The sequence below is a fragment of the Belonocnema kinseyi genome, chromosome 8, assembly GCF_010883055.1.
Source record: "Belonocnema kinseyi isolate 2016_QV_RU_SX_M_011 chromosome 8, B_treatae_v1, whole genome shotgun sequence".
Classification (NCBI taxonomy): Eukaryota; Metazoa; Arthropoda; class Insecta; order Hymenoptera; family Cynipidae; genus Belonocnema; species Belonocnema kinseyi.
Window position 1 is genome coordinate 92,999,789 of NC_046664.1, and position 27,441 is coordinate 93,027,229.

Here is a 27,441-nt window from a genome sequence, read left to right on the forward strand (position 1 = left end):
ATTATTCAACTTTTTACAACGAAATAAGTGTACCGTTCAGACAATATTTACACTCTATTGCGTAAAAACTATATCAAAAATATCAGCTCTGCAATTGTCCCAAATTAAAATATTTTGAGCAAATCCGTAAAATATATTTCGCTACGTTAATTTTACATTCCATCGTCTATATTATTTGAATAATTTAAGTATATAGTTTATTTTTAAGTTCTACACTGTTACAAAAAACACTTTTAAAGTTTTTATATAAAGCGATACAATTTGTCACATCATATTTGAAATAATTTTGTTTATTATACTTTCTCATGATTATCAAGTTTCTCGGTGCCTTCAGGCGCCTTGTACTGACATTATTTCGAAGACTGAGCCTCAAACTATATAAAAGAAGGTCGATAAAATTGCTCCCATTTCAAATCATTCAGCAGCTGGAACGGTTTGTTTACAAAACAGTCAGTACAAAAAATTCGGACAGCTCCAAAATGGAATAAATCCCTTAAAATAGTTGAAGCCTATCAGTAATTTTAAGTTTATTTAAAATTATAGTCCAGGCACAAACTTTCGGTATGCGGAAAAAAGTAAAAAAAGTCAGCTCCATTATGAAAATATTACAGTTTCTAATAAAATCTTATACTCGACATCTTTTATTGATATTAAAACAATTTGCCAGAGTATTTGGTTCAGTTTTTCTTTGAAAATACAACTGTGAACAAAATTAATACTAGGAACGTGGAACATGGAAAGGTGCCCACAGATGGAAAAGGAGAGGTGACGAAACGTGCTTGTGATGATGGAGTGAAATATGGAGAAGTCATTCCCGATTTTAAATCTTTTATATCTGCTTGTCAAACAACGGGTTAAGAATATTCATGTCTCATCAGTAACTTTAATAAATACCGAAAAATTCGATGAACTTTTATCCAATAAAATGAAAACATTGGTTGGCGTTGGAAAAATTCATCAGTACAGTTGGAGTAAGTGTAAGCCATATTACGTTTATTTTAATTCTCTAAGCTGTCTTGATTGCTCTGCTGGTAGACCTTGCAAATTTTTTTTAAAAGGACAACTAATTTACACTATATAAAAAATGTCTAAAAAATCAAGAAAAAATAAAGCAGATGATAAAAATGATAAATCCACAACCCAGGCAAAAAGTATGCAATCCAAGAGTCTCAAATATAAAAAAAGACCCAAAAATCTGCAAATATTGACGCCTCATCAGCATTATAGTGTCTGCACTTATACCAAAAGAAACTTACTATAATCCCTAAGCTGGACTGTAAAGTTTAAAAAACAGAATAGTAAAAACATTCTATCTATGTTTATTCTACGCATTTCTAATTTTTCCCATAGAAAATAGGAAAAACTTCTATGGTCGAAAGAGCAAAATAAAAATAAATTCGCATTCCCTTCACGCACTATACATTTTATACATTAAACATACAATTAGATATTTATATTTTATTCTAAGCTGAAAGAGAAAAAAACCTTATTAGAAGATATCAGCCCTGGCAGGAATTGAACACGGGTTCTCCGGGGTAGCAGAACGGAGCTATTTCCCTGTGATAAAACAAATTATAAGGTTAAGGAATTTTATCATCCTCATGAAATTCGGCGCGTGTAATGACGTCATTTGGTACTGAAACGCGTAGCACTACAATCAATTGTTTTTTCTTTCATTGCAGCTTCCCATTGAGAATGGTGATTTTTGTTACCTGTTTTGCAACTTATGTTATTTTAAATGCTAGTTATTGCAACTACGGTTTTATCATTTAATTAGTGAATATCACTTTTTTCAACTTCAATCTTGCATCAAAAATATGAAATTTTCTAACTATAAATGGCAATTATTAGTTTTGTAGTATATTAATCAATACAATGGAAAATGTATATATCTTCCTATGGCTGAGGCGATAATACTATTTTTTCGGCTATATCCTAGATTACCATCGAACTTTTGTAAATATCAATATTATAATGCCAAATTTTACGATCAAGAGTTTCTCCGTGTAGGGACATTTTGGAATAATATTATACCATTAAGCCTTTGCCCTTTCAAGGTAGGCGTGACTCACACGGTGAGGTAGGGAGTAATGTGAGGAAGGAGATTTAGGTTTTTTAGATTGATCTAGAATTCTCGTGGTACTTATTTAAGTAATACGTTCGTTTCGCAACATTGCTCCGGCCCAGTTTCCTGATCAACCTCTCTAGCAACCAACCCAGATAAAGAGCCTCACAAACTCGTCATGTGAAGCTCCCCACTCGGTCCCATTAGCATCCAAAGTTTTTTGTTTCAGGCGCCATTCACTCTATGGACACTATTTCTATTAACTATTTGTCGTCATATTTTACTGTCCTGACATACTTCTCTAGCTTCTTTACGTTCATGCATTTTTTTATGCAGGCTCTCGTGTTTCGGTGGCTTCTTATGTCTCTTCTAACTAGGGTCTTATTCACACATTCTAACCATTCTTTCCGCGGTCTGCCTCTGGGCACGCTGCCATTTACTTTGCGTTGATACACTTGTTTCGTTAGTCGGTCATCTTTCATCCTCTCAACATGCACGAATCATCTTAACCGAATTCTTTCCCATGTGGCAACTAGTGTATATTCTGCACCACATTTCTTAAAGCATATTGTGCGCAGGAATTTCATTTTAATCGCGCTAATTTTACTCTTAACCTTTTCTTGATAGGTCCATGTTTCGTTACCGTATAGCAGAGTCGGTACAAAAATAGAATTGTGTAATTTAACCATAAAATAAAATGATTTATTTGGAAATTTTCATTTATAAAATTGACGTGGTACAGAAAATTCGTAATGTTTGTTAACATTAAGCCAGAAAATTTTATAACATTCGTGTTACTTCGACTTTTATGGTATTTCTTGTTGCATTTTGAAGTGCTGATTTTGAAACTCAACTTCTTTTTTTCGTAGCATCAATATTTTCAGATATATTTAAGATTTAATGTTCAACATCACATGAAACTTTGTAAACCAGTTTTGCCTAAAAATGCGAAAAGATAAAACATTTTCGCCTTTACGCTCGTATTCTGCGGAAAAAATAAACTGAAATATCCCATCCATTGATGATAAGCAAAATCCTGTTACCTATAGTGTAATAGATAAACAAACTGAAAACAGATATTAAAAGTCAGAACCAATTTTTCGAGAACAATGTACATGAGATATCGTAACTACAAGTTTATATGAAGAGGATGGACATTCGAATATATTTGTCTTTTTATAACGGTCAATAGAAAATATCACATTGTTCAAAACTTTAAATGTGATTCCTGGTCGGAATTTAATTAATAATAAAACAAATCTATAAACTGAAATTAATTATATTGTAGGAATAACAAGTATATTGAATTACAGTAGTGACTTTTGAAATTTAAGAAGTAAGTCAGCCGTCTATCAGTTCATAATGGTGTAAAATGAAGCGTATGGCGAATCAGAAACGATAATCGCGGAAAATCTGTTCGGTTTGAAATCGTCCAAAAGGGAAGAATGCAACTAGAGCGGGGAATCCCCTACTTCACTGTATGGAACAACCAGGAGATATATTAATAAATTTATGCACCCCTATGCTACTCAAGCAAATAAGATCCGATTTGACACGCTAAAATTGGACGATGCTTATACGGCGCTTACTCCCGCGCCTTGCGTCAACCATCAAGTTAGCTAATATCTATTTAATTAATTCGGGGCTTTATTGAAAGAGCAGTCAACATCGAACAATATGTTGTTGGGTTCTTCGCGTCCGACTAACACGTGGCATTATTTGCCTTACTAGGAATTGACTGCTCTACTGGAATTCATCCTATTATTTCATCATTTTATTTATTTATCTATTGTTATGTATTATGCTAGGCAAATTTTTTAATTAATCAAATTACTTTTTTCACTTTTATGTAAATAATTGCTGAATTCAATTTAAGAAAGATTAGACTCATTTTAAGATTCAAATCTAAAATTCAGATATTGAGGTCTTAAATTTAGGCAATTTAACATTTTAGGTAGACTGGAACCGCGATTATATCCTCTCGCGCTTATATCGCTGCATAACTTTAATTTATATCCGCTTGGCATCCACCACCTCGCAGTACCACGTGACAAATAAGCCAATCAGAGCGCAGCGCGGCCATTTCCCCTTCGCTGAGTAGCATTGGTGGGATCCACTTCCGGGAGGATATAAGTGAATGTTTACGTTCTCTGACGGCGGACATAAATGCGGTTCCAGTGTATTAAGTAGATAGGTAGGGCGCGTTCTGGACCAATTTTTCCGTACGAATAACAAACTTGCGGCTAGAGTGCAGAAGGCTGTAAGATTGGTTTCGCTCCTTGTGCTGACTAACGAATCACAGTTTTGAACTATCCACACTATCGATATTGGAAATAGATACATAAAAATCATGGGAATGAAATTTTTCAGCGCCAAAAATATGGAATAGGAGATGATATGATATACAATATCGCAATATTAGACTATTTAATACTTGCTATTCCCGGAATTAAAGTTTTTCACCCCAGAATAATATAATTTATGTATTAAATGTTTATGGCGATGGTGCGTCATTGAAAATTCCCAAGATCTGCAACCACCCTCGTGATATTATAACAATTCTCGGTAAACAAAATTCCATTCTAATGACGTCATCATCGATTCTTGGAATCCTTATCTATGCGAAATAAATAAATTAAACGTTCTGCTTTGATATTTGCCGAAAGGGGCATCATATTTCATACAATATTAAACAATTTCTGTGGTAAATAAAATTTCATTCTGATGACGTCACCATAGTTCCAGGAATCCTTATCGACAGCGTTGCCATGCTTCACCAATCTTGAGAGAATGGAAAAAACAATGATATCAAATTACATAGAATTCTGAAAATTGTTTTCTTTCAAAATGGTATCATTTTACATGGGTTACTGAGAAAATAAGGCATTATGTCGTGCTTTTTATGCAGGTTCGAACACGTTTCTCGGTAAACAAAATTCCATTCTGATGATGTCATCGGCGATTCCTGGAATCCTTACCTATGTGAAATAAATAAATTAAACGCTCTGCTTTGATATTTTCCGGCAGGGGCGTCATATTTTATATAATGTTAAACAATTTTTGGGGTAAACAAAATCCCATTCTGATGACGTCATCGTGATTCCTGGAAACCTTATCTTTGTGAAGTAAATTGAGTAAACGTTTAAAGACGTATTATTTTTTTCCACTATTATGTTAATTATTGCATCAGATGGTAAAATACTACGCAAAAGCCTCTAGTAATCTGGTTGAGCGGGCAAGCGTCTATAAGAGGAGGCTGGTTCTTCAAAATTCTTCAGTTTGTTGTCGGACGCCAGATTGTGAAGAAGTAAAACAACAAGATCTAAAAAGTCGTTTAAACGTATTCCTAAAGTACATTAAAGAGCTAAAAACAGTCATTCAAGTGCGAACCGATTTACAAACTCTAGCCAGGAAATTTAAAAGTGTGAATCTTGAAGATAACAAGCGGTGAAGAAGCGGTGAAGAAGAAGAAAAAAACTGACTTCCTACAATGAAACAAAATTGCTCGCAGTGAAGATTTTCTTCCAACAAAGAAGCTGGCAGACCTAGAAGTTGACAAGGGATATGAAATAACGGACATTAAGGAGGCTAAAACAAAATATGGAATGAGAACGCTTGTAATCATAGAAAACAAATTCTCTGTTTTTCTGCCTCAAAGAATGGCAAAACTGTTTGAAGAGGATACAAATCTGTTTATGCAAATGAAGAAAGCCTGTGAAGATCAGCATCTTGAAATAGTATGTTTGGGTGGACGCTTCAACTCCATTGAATCATGCCGTACACTCGACGAAATCAAATGTTACATGCGACCACATACAACCTGATTTCATCATTCACAAAACAAATTATTGTCGGTGCTGAATTCAAAAAAGACGGAAAGCTCGCCTCAGCAGTGAAACTCCAGGCCAGTCACCCTCGTGAAAGTATGACCCTGAATCTGTAAGAGTGGAAATGATTTAAAAGTTACTTCAACCTCATGACACTCTTCTTTGATGGCCAAGAGAAGCAACCATGCATCGACTGTGGAAATTTCCATATACTCATGACTATATCTTTTGGAAATTATATAGTGGCTTTGCAGAAAGTTCAAGAAACGCAAAAATATTATCCATTTGTACTGCAAGAAACAACGTTTGCTGTTCTTCAGGAAGTCAGCCCTTGTGTCGACCGGTATCTTCTAGATCTGAATGTTATGCCGTTTCAACGTACAAAGGAGGTCATCATTGAAACCATCGCCGAAAGTGTCTGGTGTAAAGTGAAATCATCATCTGTGAAAAGTGTAAAATCTTGTATACGAAAAAACTATACGAGTTTAAAGAGTAGGGCAATGAAAAAACTTATATTTACGAATCTCATGCGTTTTGAAATTCTGTTTCTTGAAATGATTACTTTTTATAATCAAAATGTGTGTGAAGAAGTGATGGAGAAATTATCAGAACTCAGATGCGTGAATAGTAGCTTTATAAATTAAAAATTTCATGTATTTTGTTTGTAAGAAATATCTAAATAAAAATGTAATTTAAACTAAATTCACCTTTTTTCATTTACTAGATGAAGAGTAGGTAGGTGTGTAGGTAAAAAAAAGATACATATGTTTTAAAAGAATCAACTTTATTCAGAAAAAAAAACTTAAAATTAATACAAAAGATACTTACAAGCTAGAATTATCTATCCAACCATTGTGTGAGTTATCAGAACCTAACCATTTCACAAATAGCTTATTTCCTGATATTTTATTTTACCTGATAATGATTTCCGGTCTTTACTTCGCCTATTTGAATTTTTTGGTGGAGATGGGGGAATTAATTTCATTATAAAGTTTTTATATTTAAAGGGCTTACTGTCACGAATGTCTCCATCCGGCTTATAATGTTTTTTATATGCATTTGTTGCAATAACAATTTGTCTATAATTTTGAAGACCGCTGGGAGTTATAGAGGACTCTTGAGGTACTTTTTAAAATAAAAGTTCAGACAAGCCTTTACTTTTGGGAATATTCAAATTACCCACATGAATATAGTTCTGGCTGCAACTTATCTGAGAATCTCCAATCATTAATTTATCTTTCGTTAATTTTGATACTCCATACACATTATCGGGTTCTCTACTTCTTTCACCCAACAATATGAGATACTTGTTTACATCATCATCATCAATCCATGAAGATATAGGTGATTCTGAGTTATTTTCCACTTCACTAGCAGTTGATGTCTCTAATTTAAGTGGGTCTACAAGTCTCGTTTGCTTCTTTCTCATCGTCACTAATTGATTTATATGACAAATTATCGTCCCCATCAATACTTTCTTCAGCTATTCTTTACATCTGCTTTCCCTCTAATTGGTTCAACTTTTTTCATATTCTTGAAACCACTAACAATTTTCTCCAGTAGATTCACAATAGGTTTAAAAGTGTCACTTAATGTGCGCTCAACTGTTTCTTTGCCCAACTTTATTAACCTATGTTTTCGTCGAATTAATTCACTAGCTCTAGCAATTTGATGCAAAATATTCTTTTGCTTTTGAAAATTCTCCTGACGTGAAGACATTTTGATGCATCAACGTCTAGGGTGTGACTGTTTTTATGTTGATCATTACACATGTATATATTTTTCAGATTTATGAAACAATCAAAACCTTTCCTATATCTTCCCTGGTTAAGATTGATATCTTAGTCAATTACAACGAATACACACTTGCATTATTCCAGCAAGTTAAACGAACATTTTTAAATTGCAAATAAGTCACATCAGTATTTACATGATAGTCATAAATGTGCCTAAGATTCATTTCATCTTGCTTAAATAACACAAGTAAATGAACATTCTCGCGTACAAGATGTTCAGGAATATGAGCATATGTCTGACTCAAGTAAAAGCAGTCGACATTCTTGTGCCTGCCCACAGAAAAGAATGCTCTTATATTATCTTGTTTCCCACAAGCCACATCATGAAATACGATTACTGAGTTTGGTTTCGCTTCACTTGGCATTATAACCTCTTCATACTTATTGGCAGGATTGTACTCAACGCCATCTACTGATTGAAGGACTTTTTCCAAAAATGCCTAGTTTGTTTGCTTTAGCGATTTTAAGTAGATGTAAATATTTTCAAATCTCAATCCATTTGGATGTATCAGTAGAGCCAGCAAAGCATTTATCTTTCCACAGTTGGAAGGCCCACAAAATATTGCTCGTACACTGTTGTGCTTTAAACTACATCTTGACAAAGACTGACTGGAAAACCTATAAATATACTGGTTACATAGGTTGATCCTTCAGTCCGAAAGTATCCCTTTCCTAGATATGATCATTCACAGAAGCAAAACAGTCAGTCGTAAGCGAACCGTGACTCAGGCAAGACGTGGACGCTGCTTGCAAAGAGCACGATATAGCCAACTCAACAAATAGAGAAAATATAGAGGCTAGAAACCCAGCTGACATTGTACTAGCTGAAAAGCTTGTAAACGTGTCCTTGATCCGGACGCAGGGATAGGCGAAAATTTGACTGCTTGGGGAATAGCAAATGCGATGAAAGCGAAATCAAAATTGGGAATAGGTCTCAGCAAGAATAGGAGACCTACAACTACATTGAGAAAAATTGTCGCTGCAGCTAAAAAGTCCAGGATTTCAATCAATGATGCTGAAACTGTTATTAAGTCTGCACTCAGAGGCGCACACGCAGCTGTGATGAAGGCTGGTGGAAGAAGAAATGTGAATAGGTCTTGTATTCTCCCTGTAGCGGCCACCGACCTGTTTTGAGGGGGTGGGGGGTCCCCGAAAATTAAGAAATATATTGTGCAAATGAATTAACTAAAAATGCACGAAAAATAAGGGAAAATAATTAAGTAAAGAAAGTGAAATAAAACAGAACGTGCACAAATCCATGATTCGCACGATTTGCTGTACCCCAGTATAAATAAAACGGATACAAAAAATTCCATTTGGAGAAAAAGTAGTACAGAGTTCAATGACTAATCATTTTTTTCAAATTGGCAATTATAAGTAATGCAAAAACGCATCCTGATTAATTTTGTCGATTACAACTAATATATCGTAGAAAAAGATTTGTTAATAAATTTTGCCTAAACAGTTTTTTATAAATATAAGACAGATTTGTCTAAGTTATCATCATGCTAGCTATGTGCTCGATTCCATACATAATTTTCAGCCTATAATATTAATTTAAATTATTTTTAGATTTTCAGATCACTTTCGAGTCATTTAAACATTTCTCTTATTTCGATCTCCATATTTTACAATATAATAATAATAAAAACTAAATAAGGAAACAACGCTGTTTCCCAATGTTTTAAAAACATTCATATATAAAATATTCTCGATCCACCCTCCCACCACTGTAAGAAATCTTTATCCCTCAGTAGAAGTTTATACTCCCCGGGGTTAGTGCCGCTGAGTAGAACATTGCGTAATTTTTGAATAACTGATAATAATAAATCATTCAAGTCCTAACAATTTGAGTGTTTAATATTTCCGCAAAAAAGTATATTAGAGTTTTAATTTTTAATTATTATCGATGTAATGTCACCTCTCATACCTTTTTTTATTTAACTTGCTGATTCCTTATTGTTTCGAACAAATGTTATCAATTCTTTATTTTTAAATTAAGCTACAAGAAATTTCTTTAATTTTATGTTGGAAATTTTGGCGCGTTATTCACGTATTTCAACAATTTATTTGCGACATAAGTGCCTGGGTAAATAAATGTGTTTTGACGTAGAAATTTATAATCATTGTTATCATTTTGATAATCGCTCTTGTTTTTTTTGCTCATCACATACTTTTTTCCACTTTTTTACCACTGGGTAAAATAATTTATTTTGATAGCTTCCGTAATCTTCTATTACCTTTCGGATCTGTTTAAGTATTTGGGTGTTGGTAGCATAAAGTATAATGACGAGAGATATCAAAATTACGATACATTCGCGTGTGGACATTTATGTTTGCAATTTCTATGTAATCAATTAAAATATAAGAGTACGTTTATCCTATATAAGTGCTGAAATTTGCAATATAAAGTCAGTTGAAGGCCAGCTTTCATCATGGATGATTCATTGACCCTTACATTATCGGGAACTTCTTCAATACTGGAAACGCACTATTTACCTCCAATTGAGCTGTCTCCTTATAAAAATTACACGCTTGGATTTCATTGGATTTCTAACCTTTAATTCGATACTCAATGTAGATAGTGGTCAAAATAAGTTTTATGTCAACGATAAAATAATTGAAATACCTACAGGAAGTTATGAAATTAGTGACATAAGGCGCTCTGTACAGAATGTTTGGCAAGGAAGGGCATTGAAATTCATACTAAGCCAAACAATAATACTTTAAAAAGTGAAGTTTACTGCAGTCACGGTATAAATTTCGAACGCATAGATTCCATCGGTCATTTGCTGGGGTTTTCGCCACGCAGACTAGAAGCTAAGCAAGCTTATGAATCTGGTCAACCGGTATCAAACATAAAAGTGGATTCTTTGAGAATTGAGTGTAGCAAAACTACAGGTGCATACATAAATGCTCAAAAAGTACATACTTTTCATGAATTTTTCCTTTTAGTGCCACCTGGATATAAGATAGTGGAAGTACCATCTCATGTCATTTACTTACCAGTCGCCGTGCAGACAATAGCTCATATGCAGCTCCGTATAGTTGATCAAGACGGACATTTGGTCAATCTTCGTGGCGAAGTTTTAACAATCAGACTACACATCAAGTCTCACTAATAATGGGTATCTTTTTCAACACGAAGATTGGCTTTGGTTATAATACACCAGCACAATGCCACAAACTAATCAGTCGACTGAGAGCAGTCAAAGGGTTAACACCTCAAAGCGCACTCTTCCTAAAAAGTCGAAGTCTGAAGCTCAGAAAATGAAGAAGAGAATAAGGAGATTTAAGATTGTTTGCATCTGCACCTGTCAATTTGTCTATCAACGATTGATTATTTGTTTTGGAAGGGGAAATTTAAAATATTCAAGCACCAATGATCTTTGATGAGTCGAGTGCACACTGTGAAATTCATGCGTATCAGCCATATGCCTCATCGACCTTCAACAGCAGTGATGAAATTCGGAACGCCGTTCAGAATAAGGACCAGTGTCTCCTGCCGAGGAAAAGTTCACTTCACGTACATGAAAGAATCGTAAAAACTGATGGAGCACAAGGGACAAATGCATCTTTCGTTTCTAATGCCATCTTTCATTTGTTTGAAGAAGCAAGATATGAAATCAATGCAATAGAAAATGATAAGAATAAAAATGTTGGTCTGACTAGTCTCATGAAAAATTACGTACATATCTCTAAATTCAGGACAATCACGTTACATACAGAATACTGGTTGGCTTGATCTAAATAATAATAATCAATCACTAACAAACATCACTGGCTACTTTGACGTAGCCATACCTCTTAGCATGATATTAAGTTTTACTGAAGACTATCACAAAATCATTGTCAATGCCAAACATGAACTCATTTTGACAAGGTTACAAAGTGATGCAAATGCCGTCTTTTAAACAGCGCCTCTTGATCAGTATAAAATTCAAATCCATAAAATAGAGTGAGTATTGCCTAGCGTTAGACATTCTGATTCACGAAAATTTCAGTTGCTAAAATATATTGAAAATTATCTACCTATTCCAATAAGTTTTCAAATTTGGGAACTATATGAATATCCCCTAGTTCCAGCGACTTCAAACCATATTTGGACTGTAAAAACCTCAACACAATTGGAAAAACCGAGATATGTTATACTAGGATTTCAGAAAAACAGAATAAATAATACCACTTGAAACGGTAGCAACTTTGATCATTGCAATTTGATTAATATAAAACTATTTTTAAATGATCAGTTCCATCCTTATAGTAACTTGCATCTTGATATTAATCGAAATCAGTACGCTCTTCTTTATGAAATGTATACAAACTTTCAAGCTAATTACTATGATAAAGAAGCACAACCATTGTTATCGAGAAAAGAATTTATAGATCATGCGCCTCTAGTAGTGATTGACTGCTCTAAACAGAATGATTCGCTGAAATACGGGCCAGTTGACGTTCGTTTGGAATTTCAAACTAGTGAAAATGTTTCCGCTTAAACATCAGCATATTGTCTAATTTTGCATGTCGTAGAGGAGAATACTCGAATATGAGATATTCTCGTAATATGAGAAAGCGGGGTATCAGCTTAACTAAGAGACCTACTCTGTTGGTTCTATCACTAACTTGTAGCCCTTGAAGAAAGAGTAATTTCGTGGTATAGTCCATTTTTCATTGGGCTTCTAAAGATTATAGGCGAACTTTTTGTGAAATCGATGGTGGTTGAGTTCTTGAAAGGGAATTCTTTAAACCCTATTTATTATTCATTAAATATGTATTTAGCAATAAAGTTTGCCTGGAGTGATGGGGATTGAATATATAAGTAGAAAAATATCGATAGTTTTGAAGTTTTTCATTGTACAGGTCAGGCATAGTAAGTGCATAGTTGCAAGGTGTGGTTCTCATAATATGAGATACCTGTGGTTTTTATAACACTGTGGCTGCACGAGGGAAATTGGTTACCCAAAGTGTTTGTGACTACTGCAAAAAGTAAATATATCTAAATAGCAGTAAATTTATACTTCGGAAACATAGAATGAAGTTTTTCATTAAAAATAATACTTTATTTTGCATTTTATTAGCTATTTCCTGGGGTATGTCATATTATGAGAATAGTTTGACAAGTTTGAAAAAAGCCCTTTTTTACATTTTTTGTATTTTCAGCATAAAAAAAATTTTTTAATAAAATTTTGTATTCGAGCTTCTTATGACAAACTAAGTTTCCTTTAAAATGACCTATATTACTTTTAAATTCAGTACATAGAATTCCGACAATCACGCCAAACAGAGTTGGTATCTCATATTTGGGTACTCTCCTCTATACTTGAGTATAAACCGATAAGTGGCGTGGTGAAAAAGTTGGTATAAAAATGCTGTAACCAGGTAGAAATAGTTTAGTTGCTTGCGAAATGGAGTACGTGGTGGATGTGCAGGGCTTTAAGTTACCAGAAAATGAATTTATATTGAAAGAATTGGCTATATTACTATTAAATGATGGGACTGACAAAAAGCCATATTCTTTTCTCCTTCAATCACCTTGCCCGTGGAAGGACGTTCCGCCAAAATATAAATCTATGAACATTTGGGCAGAGCACAATCATCACGGAATACCTTGGAATTCGGGAAATTTACCGTATTCTCAAGTATCTGTTTTACTCGGGAAGATTTTACATGATGCAACAAAAATCTATGTAAAGGGATTAGAAAAGAAGAATTGGCTAAAGCATTTTGTGGAAATATCGTCTGAAATTGTGGACATGCTCCATTTGGAATGTCCCTCGCTACGACAATTGCCTGAGATGTATGAAATTGAGTATTTTAAGTATACACATCATAAGTATACACATAATAAATAATCATAAGTGCGAATACCAGATAGGTCAGTGGACACATCGTTGGCATTGCGGCTTCAAGGAATATCGTTCTCAGCGTTGGGAGATTACGTCCGACGGATCAAGTTGCATCTCGATAACAGCAACAGCAGAAAGAATGAAGGAACTTTCAGTTGTGAATTAGAGCAGATGAGTTTATTTTTGAAAAAAAGAAGCAAACTTTCTTAACAAAATAGGATTTTCAGATTGTGCTAAATAAATGAGAAAAGAGACCAATTTAGATTCAAATAATTCAAATAATCTCTCTCTCTCCTCCACTCATATGTTACATCGCTCATCATGCTTGTCGCCGCTCTTGTTTTTACATACGCTCATCCACCCACCCACCCACACACACACACAGTTTTAATAATCGCTGTATACAATTTCAACTTTTCTTTGAGAATTGAATTCTTTTTCGGAAAATGAATATTAGTTTTTATCAACATCCATTGCCTCCTGTGATTGTATTTTGTAGTCCCATGGAATTGTGTCGGTTGTATGAGGAAGCAGCACCCTCTTTTCATCTTGCCAGCTGAGGGCAATCTTGTTTTGCTCAATGGACTGAACTTCATATTTTAAGGCTTCGAATTAATCGTTGAGGTCGAGTAAGAGCTTGATAATGTAGCAAAGTTTGCCTATAGTCCTCAAACGTATTTGTCCTCAAAGTGGACCGTTTAATCCCTTTGGCTTTTTTCTTCCCTTCTTCGCCCAACACTTTATAAGAATACAATTTAGACCTTAGCCCCACAAATTCAGTTACAATTTTCCCGTTGCATTCGTCATTCAATTTCGTATACATTATTGGGTGGATAGTCTGAGGTGTCAAATTTATCGGAATCTTTTTTAATATACTCATAAAAGCTTGGTCCTGTAGTGTGGAAAATGAAGCTGTCTGTGTCAATGTAGAGTAATTTTGTTTTTTCATCGAATCTGTACTTCATGTAATTATCATAAAAGTCGTTAATTATCATCTTTGATATGCCGAGAACTGTGAAGCATATATAGATGGGCTTATTGAATCTAATTTTGGTTTTAGTCATTTCAATTATCACAATGTCCTCACCAAATATAGTTTAAAGAATATTTTTTCAAATTCATTTTTTGCTTTCTTTCTAAAATCAGTACTCAAATCAATATAAGCTTCTAGCCATGGCTTTTGCTTGAATTCTAAAACTTGACGATTTTTAACAAGCTTCATTTCCATTTTTAAATACTGTTTTAAGTGTTGATAATGGAGAACATAATTCGTCTTTGATTTTAAATTGGTAATTAGTTTCGGGATTTTAGATGTTGGAAGAGGAGGTACAAAATGATCTGGACATAATGGTAGGTCTTTATAAAAATCATGGAGTTCTTCAGGATATTCCAAATCTACTTAAAGAATATAACCTATTTCTGCATCATCTGAAATGTTGAAAAAATTTGGTTCGTTTTCAAGATCATTGAACCATTTAAAATTGCTATAGGGTAAAGATTGGCTCATAGCTTTACCGTATTGATTGTTTGTATCGAAATAAGTGATATAGGACTCGGGTACATTTTCATCAAAATTCGACCCCATGAATCTATTATTTGCTTTCGCATTCCTATTAGAGCACTGAGACACGCCATCTCTTATTGCTCCTTCAACAAGTAATAACATTTCTACATCTGTTAATAGATCCAGTTCAATTCCAGTATACTTAAACATAGCATCGAAAGAAAGCTCTGGTGCTATATAGTAGTGCAATGGATCCAAATTATAAGTTTCAATGCAGTGACATCTAAAACTTTCAAAAATGAATGCCAAGAAAAAAACATCATTTTTCAAGTATAAATCCGAATATTCACCTAACGTTTTTAAGTTAAATTTTTGCCACACCTTGCACGCATGATTATAATCTTCATCTAAAATACTCCCATCATTTAATTTAGAATAAAATTCCTCTTTTGCTGGTAAACAAGATTCATCTAATTTCTGCCAATTATGAACATAACCGTATGGAAGTACGCCTTTTCTTATTAATAATTCAAATTCATCATCATTTTTTGAATATTTCCTTGTAATCAATTTTTCATCATTGCTAAGATTTGAAGCTATTTTGGAGAGGCTACTTGGCATAAATCGAAACGAGTCTATGAATCTGAGTTTATCTTTTGTATTTTGCACCCATTTTGTAAAAGATATATATTTTTCCTTGTTGATAGGTAATAATGAGATATCCCCCTCAAAGCCTGTTGTCAATTCTTTGATGAAAAAGTGAGAGTCGTAGGCAGATAAATTATGAAATACTATGGGAATTACATGTGAGTCACTTGAGCCACGCTCTTTCCTGTAAAAAGGTGGTGATCCCGATGTTTAACATCATCTTTGTTTATATCATGTTCGCAGACATGACAAACTTTTGCGTTTTCATCAAAACTGCATTTTGTGTAATAAGCAACACTTGTAGGTATATGTTTCTGATAAGCATTTCCATGCATATTGGTAACTGGCTCTAACAAACACTCTATGTCAGCATATATTGCAAATTAAACCCTCTCTTTTTATTTATAATTTTCAAATTTCAAAATGTTATCCTCTTCTATGGGGAGTATTAATGTGCAATTATTATTCAGATTATCAAATCAATTCTATGTTTTTCAAGAGATTTTTCAAATTTAAAGTGACACAAATACCTGTCACAAAAGTAAGTGCACCAATGATCTTTTGTTATTCATAATTTTACTAGTCTAGAGAGATTTTTGATTAAGGCAAAATGATACACTTTTACATCTGAATCAAAGTTAGTATTTTCAATCATAAGAAGGTGAATAGTAGGTTTTTTAGATTTTCCCTGGTTTATAAAAACTGGAAAAATTTCCTCTTTCTTACTGTATTTATCAGACTTTAATCCATACCCATTTATACTTAAACCGTTCGTTTTCTAAAATTTTGGAATATCCTCAAGAGTAATTGGAAACTTGATGTCATTATATTTTAGTTCTGAATCATCAAGCTTAGGATAAGAAGAGCTTCGATCAGAATGGGTTTCAGCAGAATGAAGAGCTGCCATTACTGACCAGAGAAAACAATAGGAGTCTTTATTTTTAACATTAACCACAGCTTTTTCCTCTGTATAAAATCAGGTAATTCAGTGAAAGTTGAAGCTCCAACTTGAAAAGGGGCGTATCTATTTATGTTAACCGTTAAGCTGACAATTTCTATTAATCTCCACCAGAAAATGATGTTTTTAAATCTTCAATTTTAACTTCAACTTGTTGACGAATTTTATCCTCATACCATCCACCAATATTCGTAGAAGTTAGAATAGAATTTATTTTAGTGCAAACACGTTTTGCCTCGATTTTTTCCTCCCCTCCCACTAATGCCTTGAAAATACCTGTGAATTCAACGTAAGCTTTGATATTACCTATATTATTAATTGCATTCTTAATTCACGGAATACACATGCGTTTACAATCATCCAAAAATGTATGTAAATCTTTATGAATTAACTTTTTTATAAATCCCGTTCTTAATCGTGTTCGAAACGCACTTGCTACATCATCCCAACTCGCCCTCTCACTCAGTTTCTTCGGAGCTTCACTCATGCCAGTTCCTGTTTTGAACAATTTCTTGAATTTTCTGCTTGCAGTCTTCAGATCAATTAACGTCATAATCGCATGTTTTTGGCCCACGGATAGCAGAATGTTCTTTTTCAGTATTTTGTTTAATATCCGGACGTTTTTAGTTCCATCCATCGTTCACAATCTAATTTCATCAACTTCTGGGGATTGCTTCTCGAGTATAAGTTGATATCCCATCTTCAGGATTTATAGAACTTTTTTACATTTTCGAAATCCATTTTTAGCTTTAAATGGAATCAGCGAACACTTATAGAACCACTGTGTAGATTTCAAGTTATTTGAGGTCATGTAAGTCTTGTTATTAACTGATGACACTTATAGCAATACTGCGTAGATTTCAAGTAATTTGAGGTTATGCAAGTCTTATTATTAACTGACGATACTTATAAAAAACACTACACAGATTTAAAGTTATTTGAGATTATGTGAGTCTTGTTATTAACTGATGGAATCTCCGAAAAAATTGTACTTTGTTATAGATCTTGAGCGTTTTATACTTTAACCCTACTCGGTGGTTGTTTTCCAGTACAATGATAAAACACGGGGAGTGTAACGCTTATATAGTGCCAATATCGGTGAAGCATGGCAAGACTGTAGATAAGTTTCCTGGAACTATGGTGACGTCATCAGAATGGAATTTTGTTTACCCCAGAAATTGTTTCAACATTATATGAAATATGACGCTTCTGTTGGCTAATATCAAAGCAGAACGTTTAATTTATTTATTTCACATAGATAAGAATTCCAGGAATCGACGATGACGTCATTAGAATGGAATTTTTTTTACCGAGAAACGCGTTCGAACCTGCATAAAAAAGCACGATATAATGCCTTATTTTCTTAGTAATACATGTAACATGATACCCGCTTGAAAGAAAACAATTCACAGAATTCTATGCAATTTGATATCATTGTTTTTTCCATTCTTTCAAGATTGGCGAAGCATGGCAATACTGTAGATAAGGATTCCTGGAATTATGGTGAAGTCATCAGAATGGAATTTTGTTTACTCCAGAAATTGTTTAAAATTATATGAAATATGACGCCCCTGTAGGGTGGTTGCAGATCTTGGAAATTTTCAATGACGCATTATTGCCATAAACATTTAATATATAAATTATATAATTTTGAGGTGAAAAACTTCAATTCCGGGAATAGCAGGTATTAAATAGCTTAATATTGCGATATTGTATATCATATCATTTCCTATTCCATATTTTTGGGGCTAAAAAGTTTCATTCCCATGATTTTTATGTATTGATTTTCAATATCGATAGTGTGGATAGTTCAAAACTGTAATTCGTTAGTCAGCACAAGGAGCGAAACCAATCTTACAGCCTTCTGCGCTCTGGCCACAAGTTTGCTATTCGCACGGAAAAAAAATTGGTCCAGAAAGCGCCCCACCTATCTACTGTATTAATTTTACTATGTGTAACTACATTTTTTTATACTTTATATTAAACATATATTTTAACTTAGAATAAGTAAAGATAAATCATAAAAAGTTCAACTTCCGAAAAAGCTACCTCAACTTGCCAGTGCTTCTGAAGCTTCCTTTTAGGATACAAGGAAAAACTGGGTTTTAGCATAAAATTAGCCTGAAAATTCACGGACTAATTCAAGTGACTGATGAGATGAGAATGTTATAAGTTTACTTAACACGATGCTTGAAATTTTTTTGATGATGTATGTTGTTGTTTCGAGTTCGTTTTTTACCGCTGTTATACTTAAACAACGGCCGCGAGCGTTGGAGGTGACAACAGTCGCCTCTAGATGCTTTTTTATAGCTACCATCTACCACTCCACAGGTTTTTAATAGCTTGCTTCCTGATGATCGAGAAATTAGTTGAAATTTACACTAGGTGTGCATGAAAAATTAGAAAGTGAAACAAGTTTTATTTGGCACAGTTAGTGAATTTCAAAGCAAGTATAATTTTGCAGGTAAATGAACAGGTTTGATTAAAGAATTTTAAATAATCAAAATTTTTAAATAAAACCCATAAAGATTCCTTTAAAATACTGCACTTTGAGATTCACTAACTGTACCACAAGAATTCTAATAAGGAATCATGGGTTATTTCGTAAGGTTGTGTCGTGAGATCCATGAGATTAATAAAGTGCATATAATATTTAGAAAAATAAGCAGCTTTAAAGAAGAAAAACAAAAGGTACATTGGAATTGTATTGCCATAACGAATTTTTTGTTCGTTTAGAATAACTTTTCGATACTCGTTTTTGTAATTATAACCTGAAACAGCATACAGTAATTAGTGCCGATAGTATGAATGAAATTTTCTTATTGTGATCATATTATTTCAACGTACCTTTTATTTTTCTTCTGTAAAGCTGCTTCTTTTCCTAAATATTATATTATGTCCTTTGTTAATTTAATAGGTCTCACGACACGAACAAGGAGTTCTGGGACTTTGTCACATTGGGGTCCGGCTTCAGGGGAAGTACATAGCGCATGGGTATATGCACATACGTCTTCATTATTTTTCAGCTACATTTGATTGCATTTTATTTCATTTCTCTGAATTAACGTGATTTCAATCACGAAAGTGGTTGAAAAGTGGTTGAATTTTTAACATATTTCTAACGGTGATAGGATGAATAGATCCATGCTTCACATTCCTCCATATTTTTTTACTTCATGCCTTAGCTCGCTATACTTTTGGATCATGGTTGTATAGATTCCCTGCAAATCAGGTCGATTGGCTCGGATGTACATTATTAAAATGTCAAGGAGTAAATGGCTAGCGGAGTCGAGAGTACAATATTTCAGAGTATAAAATCGACTCAGTATCGAATACATTCAACGCTGCATATTTTACTCCAGAGTCAAATAAATTGATTTAAAGGTTCTGTAGTACATTCAGAGTGAATATAAGTAATTCGCACCGTCCAGATTCAAAACCTTCACCCATGTTCAATCCGGAGTTAAAAAGTCGTGGCGGGAATTCTTACGGAATTTATTTTAGGTGCTGCGTTAGCAGAAAACTTGCAAAGAGAAGTTGTTCCCCACATCATAGCCACCAGTAAAAGAGTACGAAACTGCGAACTCGAAAACACGAAAATTCTAGAATTCAGAATTCTAGATAGACGTATGTCGCGTCAGGGCAATTTTTATGACATAACTGATGAGTTAGGCAACTTTAATTGGACAATCTTAAATATTGTGTACGGGAAAACCATTCTTTATCGTTTTTTACTTTCCTTGTCTAATTAAAGTTCCTTAAATTAATTAATTTAAGGAATTCAGGCTTGCAGAGAACAACAATTAATATTGTTACCATCAAATCTATTCAGAGTACTTGAGTCTATTTCTAAATACTGAAGACTCCCTTCACCGTTTCTTTTTAGCGATATTTACTATATATGATCCGTTTGGATAGTAACACCTCAATATAAGATGTAATCTTTGATTTCTAAAAGGGGCATTGGAATGTATCTATAGAAAGGTATCCATTCTTTTAAGGGTCCTAGGTTTAGGGCAAGTTGTTGATGTATAATGACCGCTCCATCATTATGTCTGTGCGTATATTTTCTTTGAGCGAATACGCGAAAACCATGAATACTGTGCTTGATGGATTCGTTTGTATATCCATATAATCAGCACCGGTCAACACTCAACCACGTCTTGATGTAACACGTGTTTGCGATAATTTGTGTTGCGCAATGACGAATCCTTCCGTTTCTGGATACAGGGTACCCTTTCTCAGCCAAATATTGGATACCATTCAAGGGCATGCAGTAAATATCCGCTTTAAAGATAGTGGTGTTCTAAAGCGCAACATCTCGCTTGCTGTTAAAGTGATATCGCAACTATATAACTTGTGACTTACACAGTTTTTTTACATCTACAACGCCCCCCCCCCATCCTATGTCATAGCAGAACTACCCTTTCAATCGCCAAATTACTGTGATGCATTCGTGCTTCGTTATTTCTACACAAACGGTCCTGTTTAACCTTTCAAGATCAGTGTTAGAAAGATAGTAAGAAAGTGATAAATTGTTGGAAATTAGGCTATCGGGCGAAATTCAAATGGATTTTGAGCACCTTGTTTTTTAGGCAGCATACAGTCATAAAGCCTGACAAAATCTAGGTATTCGCGATCTTCTGAAAACATCTTGCCAACGCATGGTCTATAGTCGTCAGTTGCTTGTACCAGAAGTTGTGCACCATGTCCGGACCAGGTGCTTTTGAGTTACTTGCTATTTTGAAAACCGCTAAAACATCTAGAGCTTTGATGTTTGTCAGCTATATGTCAGGGTTATTCCTAGCTATTGTCTAGCTAGCTTCTGTTGGTTATTCCCCAAACACCCGACCAATTGTTAGTCATGTCTTCCACTGGAGGTCCTTCGGCGTCTTGCTAGTTATTTTGCTTTACACTCAGTTCACGATAGAACTTTTTTTCGTCTGCCTGAAAGGTTCGATTTTGTTGCCTTCTTAATTCTTGCACTACTTTTCTTGTACCGACGCAGTCTAGCAGTAAGAATATCAAGCCTCTCCCGTTAGGAGTCTTTAATCTTAGCCAATATTGCTGGTGTTAATGTCTCGATTTACAAAGGGTGGATAATTTCATTAACATGGTTTATCATCTTTCTGGTTCTATTTCCTTTTTTATATTGAGTCAATTGACCCATTGTTCACCTTACTTTGCTGACATCAATATCCAATCTGATTTTCTATGGTGAATCTCGATCCCTTTCTGAGGCAAAGACTGCATTTGTAGGCCTAATTCTGCGGTCCAACGTTCTAACGGTTGCCACGGCTGCACAGCATACAAACGTTTGCACCTCTAACACAGTTTGTGTTGCGTTCAAATGCACAAGTAAAACGTTTCTGTTCAAGTATTCTAGTAGTGCACACAGATCATTTGTTATGTTCATCTTAGGCATAGAATGCCTTTGTGTTAGTTCAACATGTCTCAATGTTCAACACCAAAGTACCTTTCTAGGTGCTGTAGTTTTTCTGAGATTGCGCTGTTAACATAATATTCATTATCCCTGGCACATATGCCTTCTGTTTCAATTAGGTCTTAGTTTTCCACATATTTCAAGGGGAGTTTATATATAGAAAGCCGTTGTTCAACTTTCATTTTGATAGCAGCTTTTCGAACAGCCGACAGCAATCTGTTAACAGATATTTGATCCCTTTTTATCCTCTAAATTCTGCCTATTTATTCGTGTACTTAAGTAAGAAGAGTCGATGATGTTCTCTCCTCACACTCTGTCCATTTTTCTCTGCCAAAAAGTACATACATATAACATCTATGTTCACATGGTATCTCGATTTTAATCGTATTCTTATTTGTTGAACCTCTGCTTCTGCTTCTGATTGTATAGGCCATCTGACTCTGGAGGATGTGGTGGTGCTGTATCATCAACATGTTTAGAAAGAACATCAATTGCCGCTACTTGATCATGTGACACTGCTTTCTCTATAACTGATGTTCATGGCCGTCGTTTTTTCACGCCAAATAAATCTGTTGTTTAATCTCCATTTGTCAGTTTTGTCAGACGTGTAGATTAGTCCTGATGTCCTTCACCTTAAAGAGAAGATTTCTTAGTGCGACCTTTCTTTTATATGAGGATACTTTGCAGCAAAATTCATTCTAAAATTGTATCTTTTGTCGATTTTGGTTTCAAACTTCGCACTTTCATAATATACACGCACCAATTCCTCTTTCATTGTGGTATCCCCCTTGATGCTCTTCCACGGTATTTCTGTTGAGGTGGTTGGCTGAAAATTGCTAACGCTAGCCAAAGCATCCTCAGCAGACACAGTTGATGTTCCACTCTTTACCCTTTGTCGCAGATGTTCTTACTGGTCAGCTATTTGATTAGTGAAATCTGCCTGACCATCTCGTATAGCTCACCATCACCACCCATGCTGTGACCCCCAGCGGTTTCTCCAGGGAATCCCCAACGATCCTCGGCAACCGACAAGCGTTTCAAAATCTTTAATAAACTTTACATCATAATTATGGGCTCTGGTGCTCCTCTTTACGGTTTTCACTTCGTACTTTGTCAGTCTGGCATAGGAAGTCCATGCCGCTGCCAAAATAGCCATCAGTCATGAGAGGAAAGCTCAAGCCATACCGCGGCGCCAAAGCGAGAATTATATATTTTATTATTTCATTGGATACACACACGCAGACACACACACATATATATAATCATTATTATACAATTAAGCCATTTCCCTTCCGGGGAGTGTGAGGAAGGGGTTATAGAATTTGTAGATTCATCTAGAATTCCCGTGTTATTTATTTAAATAACACGTTTGTTCCGAAACACAGCTCCGACCATGGCTGCTGAATCTCTCTAGCGATCACCACGAGTGAGGATCCTCATAAACTAATTATCGCCCCACATTTCGGTCGTGGCATACCTCTGTAGCTTGCTTCACATGCATGAATTTGTTTACGCAGCTCTTGTGTTTCTATAGCTTCTTATGCCCTTTTGATTACAATTTCCTTTACATACACTAACCATTCTTTCCGCTGCTTGTCTCCGGTCACACTGGGTCACACTGCCATTTAACCATTTTAACGTTAATCGTATTAATTGTGTTCTTATCCTTTTTTGGAAGGTCCATGTCTCGCTACCGTACATTCCAGTCTTTATAAATATAGAATTGTGCATTTTCCTTTTTGCTTCATTTGATATATTTTTTACTTCTGATAATTGGCCCCGCTCTATCCATAAACTTCTTACCCTCGTTTATACGACTATCCAACTTTCCATTTATCTTTCGGTCACTAGTGAGTAGGCTACCAAGCTACATGTACTCATCTACTTGATCCTTATTCATCAGTTAGGACGATGTTAAAAATTGTTTTTTCATACTCTCTCCTTCAAACACCACAAGATTTATTTGATTGACGTTAATTTTGATGTCCATGTTCTTCATACTTGTATTCAATTTGCTCAACATTCATTGCAAGTCTTCTATTGACTCTACCATAACAACCTTATCATCTTCGAAAGCTAACCCACGTACCCTCACTGCCTCTCGAGATTCGTTACTCGTTTGAAAGGGCCATTCTTAGACACATGCCCATGCATAGAATAAATGGTCAAGAGGACATAACGCATCCTTTTTTAATACCTTGCATAATATCGAATCAGTCACTCAGTTTCTAATTTACCCTTATAATAGCTTTAGTACCATCATATATTGTTCTTATTGCATATAGGAGCCATCCACTGACTTCGCACTCTTTCAGCTCTTCTCAAAGTTTACTTCTATCTACCTTGTCAAACGCTTTTTATAGGTCAACAAATCCACAGAAAACTTTTTTCCTTACGGTCAAACTTTTTTCCGTGATCTGTCTTAAGCTAAATATTTGATCCGTACATCATCATCCTGGCTTAAATCCACTTTGGACTTCCCATATATTTTCTTCTATTATTTTTATTCTCCTCCGAATATGTAATTTTGAATTATTTTACTTGTGGTATTTTATAAGCAGATATCTCTGTAATTATTACAGATGCTTTTATCTCCTTTTTCTTTGTATATTGGTACGATATTCGCTTTTTCCAGTGCTCTGAAACTTCTTCTATCTCGATATATACATTTATCAATTGGCACAACCTGTAAGGTATGCGCGTAGTCGCCACCGCGTATTTAAGCATTTCGGCGTTAAGATTTTCTATATCAGCGACCTTAACATTTTTCAAGTTCATAATTATGTCCCTAACTTCAGTGGTACAGACTTTCTTAATTGAGTTTTCTGACGTTTCGTGTTTTATATCGTAGTTGTGGTGCCCTATAACAGATTCGTCCACTGAATTCGCCAAAAACTGAGAAATCCTTTATGGAATCTCCCTAGATGATGTCTATTCTTGTTCTTTAAGGAAAACTACTCTTCGTAGTCGAAAACAACATTTTATTTTTTAACACAAATTGTTATTAACAATCATTTTTTCATAAATACAGTCGTTGGAATTATCTGACAATATATGAATATAACCGTTGAAAAAGAAGTATGGCAATGGTTTTTTTTATCAAACTTCTACCCATGTGCGAATTTGTCATTGGACCATAGTCGGGCCAACTTTCTCAGAGTTGGGCTAACTTTGCCAACCAGGCATTGGCCAACATACCGAAATGATAAATGTGGCTCAAGTCTGTTTGCTGACTATTGGCTACCATGATTGGCCCAACCATGACTACTAGAAGTCGGCCCAACGGCGAAATTATAAATTTGGCCCGACCATGTTAGCCAAATATTGGTACAATATCCATTATCAAAATCGGACCAACTATGGCAATTACATGGAAAAAAATATACATTAAATTTTATAGAACTAATCTTACAGTAGAGGATGCGATGGGTAGTTCAGTAAATATAATAAAATCACTACACTGTTTATAATCGCACGCTATGAAAATTTGTATTCGCCTTGGGGTTCGAACCCTATAAGTTTCGCATTCCTAACGCTTAAAGCCTCTCGGCTAACCTAGCTGAAAGTATTACAAAAAAAATCTGAAATATAACCGACAGCTGTGCACGGCCGTCTGCAAATTTATGTGAACCATTCTATAAAAAATATTGCTGTGCTCATAATAATATATGTAATAAGATTTAAGATTTTAGAAATATTACAAATAATTATTGAGTATTTTAAGTGACTAAACAAGATTTAAACTAAATTCAAAAATATTTTAAGACATTATAAAAGATTTAAACAAATTAATATATGTATCGAGGCGTCCTAACGGTAGGATACCAATGCACACGCCACGACTTGGCAGTACTTAACCAAAAATATAAATAATAAAAAGCTAACCGAGAAGTTAGCGCCAGAAAAGTCTTGATCGCGGAATTGAGCAAGATGAAGCTAGTAGTTGGCCAAAACTAAAAGGTGCTCGCTCGCTTCATCAGATCATGAAAGATCTATCTCGGGCTATCTACCTATTCTATCTTCATGCTTTTCTCGCTCGAGATAGCACTTTCATGATTCGATGGAGTGAGCGAGCATCTTTCAGTTTTGGCCAACTCCTAGCTTCATCTTGCTCAATTTCGCGAGCTGAAACTTTCTAGCGCTAACTTCTCGGTTAGCTTTTTATTGTTTATATTTTTGGTTAAGTCTCATCTAGTCGAAAGCGTGCGTTGGCATCCTATCGTTAGGACGCCACGATATTAAGAAATTCATTAGAATTCAAAGGATTTCTACAAATTTCCGAAGATTTTAAGATATTAAACAGACTTCAAAGAAATCAAGAACATTATTTATATTTTAAAATTACTTTAAAATCTTAAAAGTAATTTAAATTCTACCGAAATTCTTCAAAAATTCTTCAAAATTAGTTAAAATCTCTTAAATGCATTAAAAATACCTTGAAGTCTTTGAAATATTTTGAAATCTTTTAAAATTCGTTTATAAATTTAAAAATTTTCAAAATCAAATAACTCCGGTTAAATCCCTTGAAATTCCTAAAAGTCTGTTTAAATACTTCAAAATACTTTCAAATTACGTGAAAGAAAAAAAAAATTACATGAAAAAATCTTTTGATTTTTTTTTAAATCATTAAAAATGCTTTCTAAGATTTTAAATTCCTTTACTTACTTTTTAAACCACATTAAATCCATTGAAATGGCACAAAATCCTTTAAAATCACTAAAAATCTCTTGGACACAAAAAAAAGTATTTTAAAGCATCTAAAATCTCTTGAAAGTTTTTTTGCTTTTTCTAATTCTCATCAAATATTTTAAACTTCCTTAAAATTACTTGAAATATTTTGAAATTCATTTATAAATTTTTTCCTTTTTTATTAAAAAGAATTTTTAAATCCCTTTACGTCGAACTCCGGGCCGACTTTGGCCCAGAGTTGGGCTGGTAGTCGGCGTTACTCGTTAACGAAAGATGTCCTATAGTTTCCCCGATCGCTGGTCCATATTTAAGCCATTGTTGGGCCAATATTCGCCTAACTTCTTCAGAACTTTCTAAATTTCTCCATCTCTGGAATGACTTTGGCCCAGTGTTGAGCCAGTAGTCGGCTTTACTCGTTAACGAAAGATTTCCCATAGTTGCCCTGATGGTTGGTCCATGTTCGTACCATTGTTGGGCCAATATTTGGCCGAACTTCTTCAGAACTTTCTAAATCTCTTCATGCCGATCTCTGAGCCGACTTTGTCCTAGAGTTGGGCCGGTAGTCGGCGTTACTCGTTAACGAAAGATGTCCTATAGTTTCCCCGATCGTTGGTCCATATTTAAGCCATTGTTGGGCCAATAGTCGGCCTAACTTCTTCAGAACT

General features: G+C 34.6%; 1 protein-coding gene across 1 annotated transcript in view; it reads left to right on the top strand.

Moving 5' to 3' along the window:
- The first annotated feature begins 896 nt into the window (after nucleotides 1-896).
- LOC117178982 (protein Fer3-like) overlaps nucleotides 897-27,441 on the top strand; it is a 33,682-nt gene continuing 7,137 nt past the window's right edge. The window contains exon 1 of the mRNA XM_033370580.1: nucleotides 897-971. The gene's annotated coding sequence lies outside the window, so the exon portion shown is untranslated. The remainder of the gene's footprint in view (nucleotides 972-27,441) is intronic.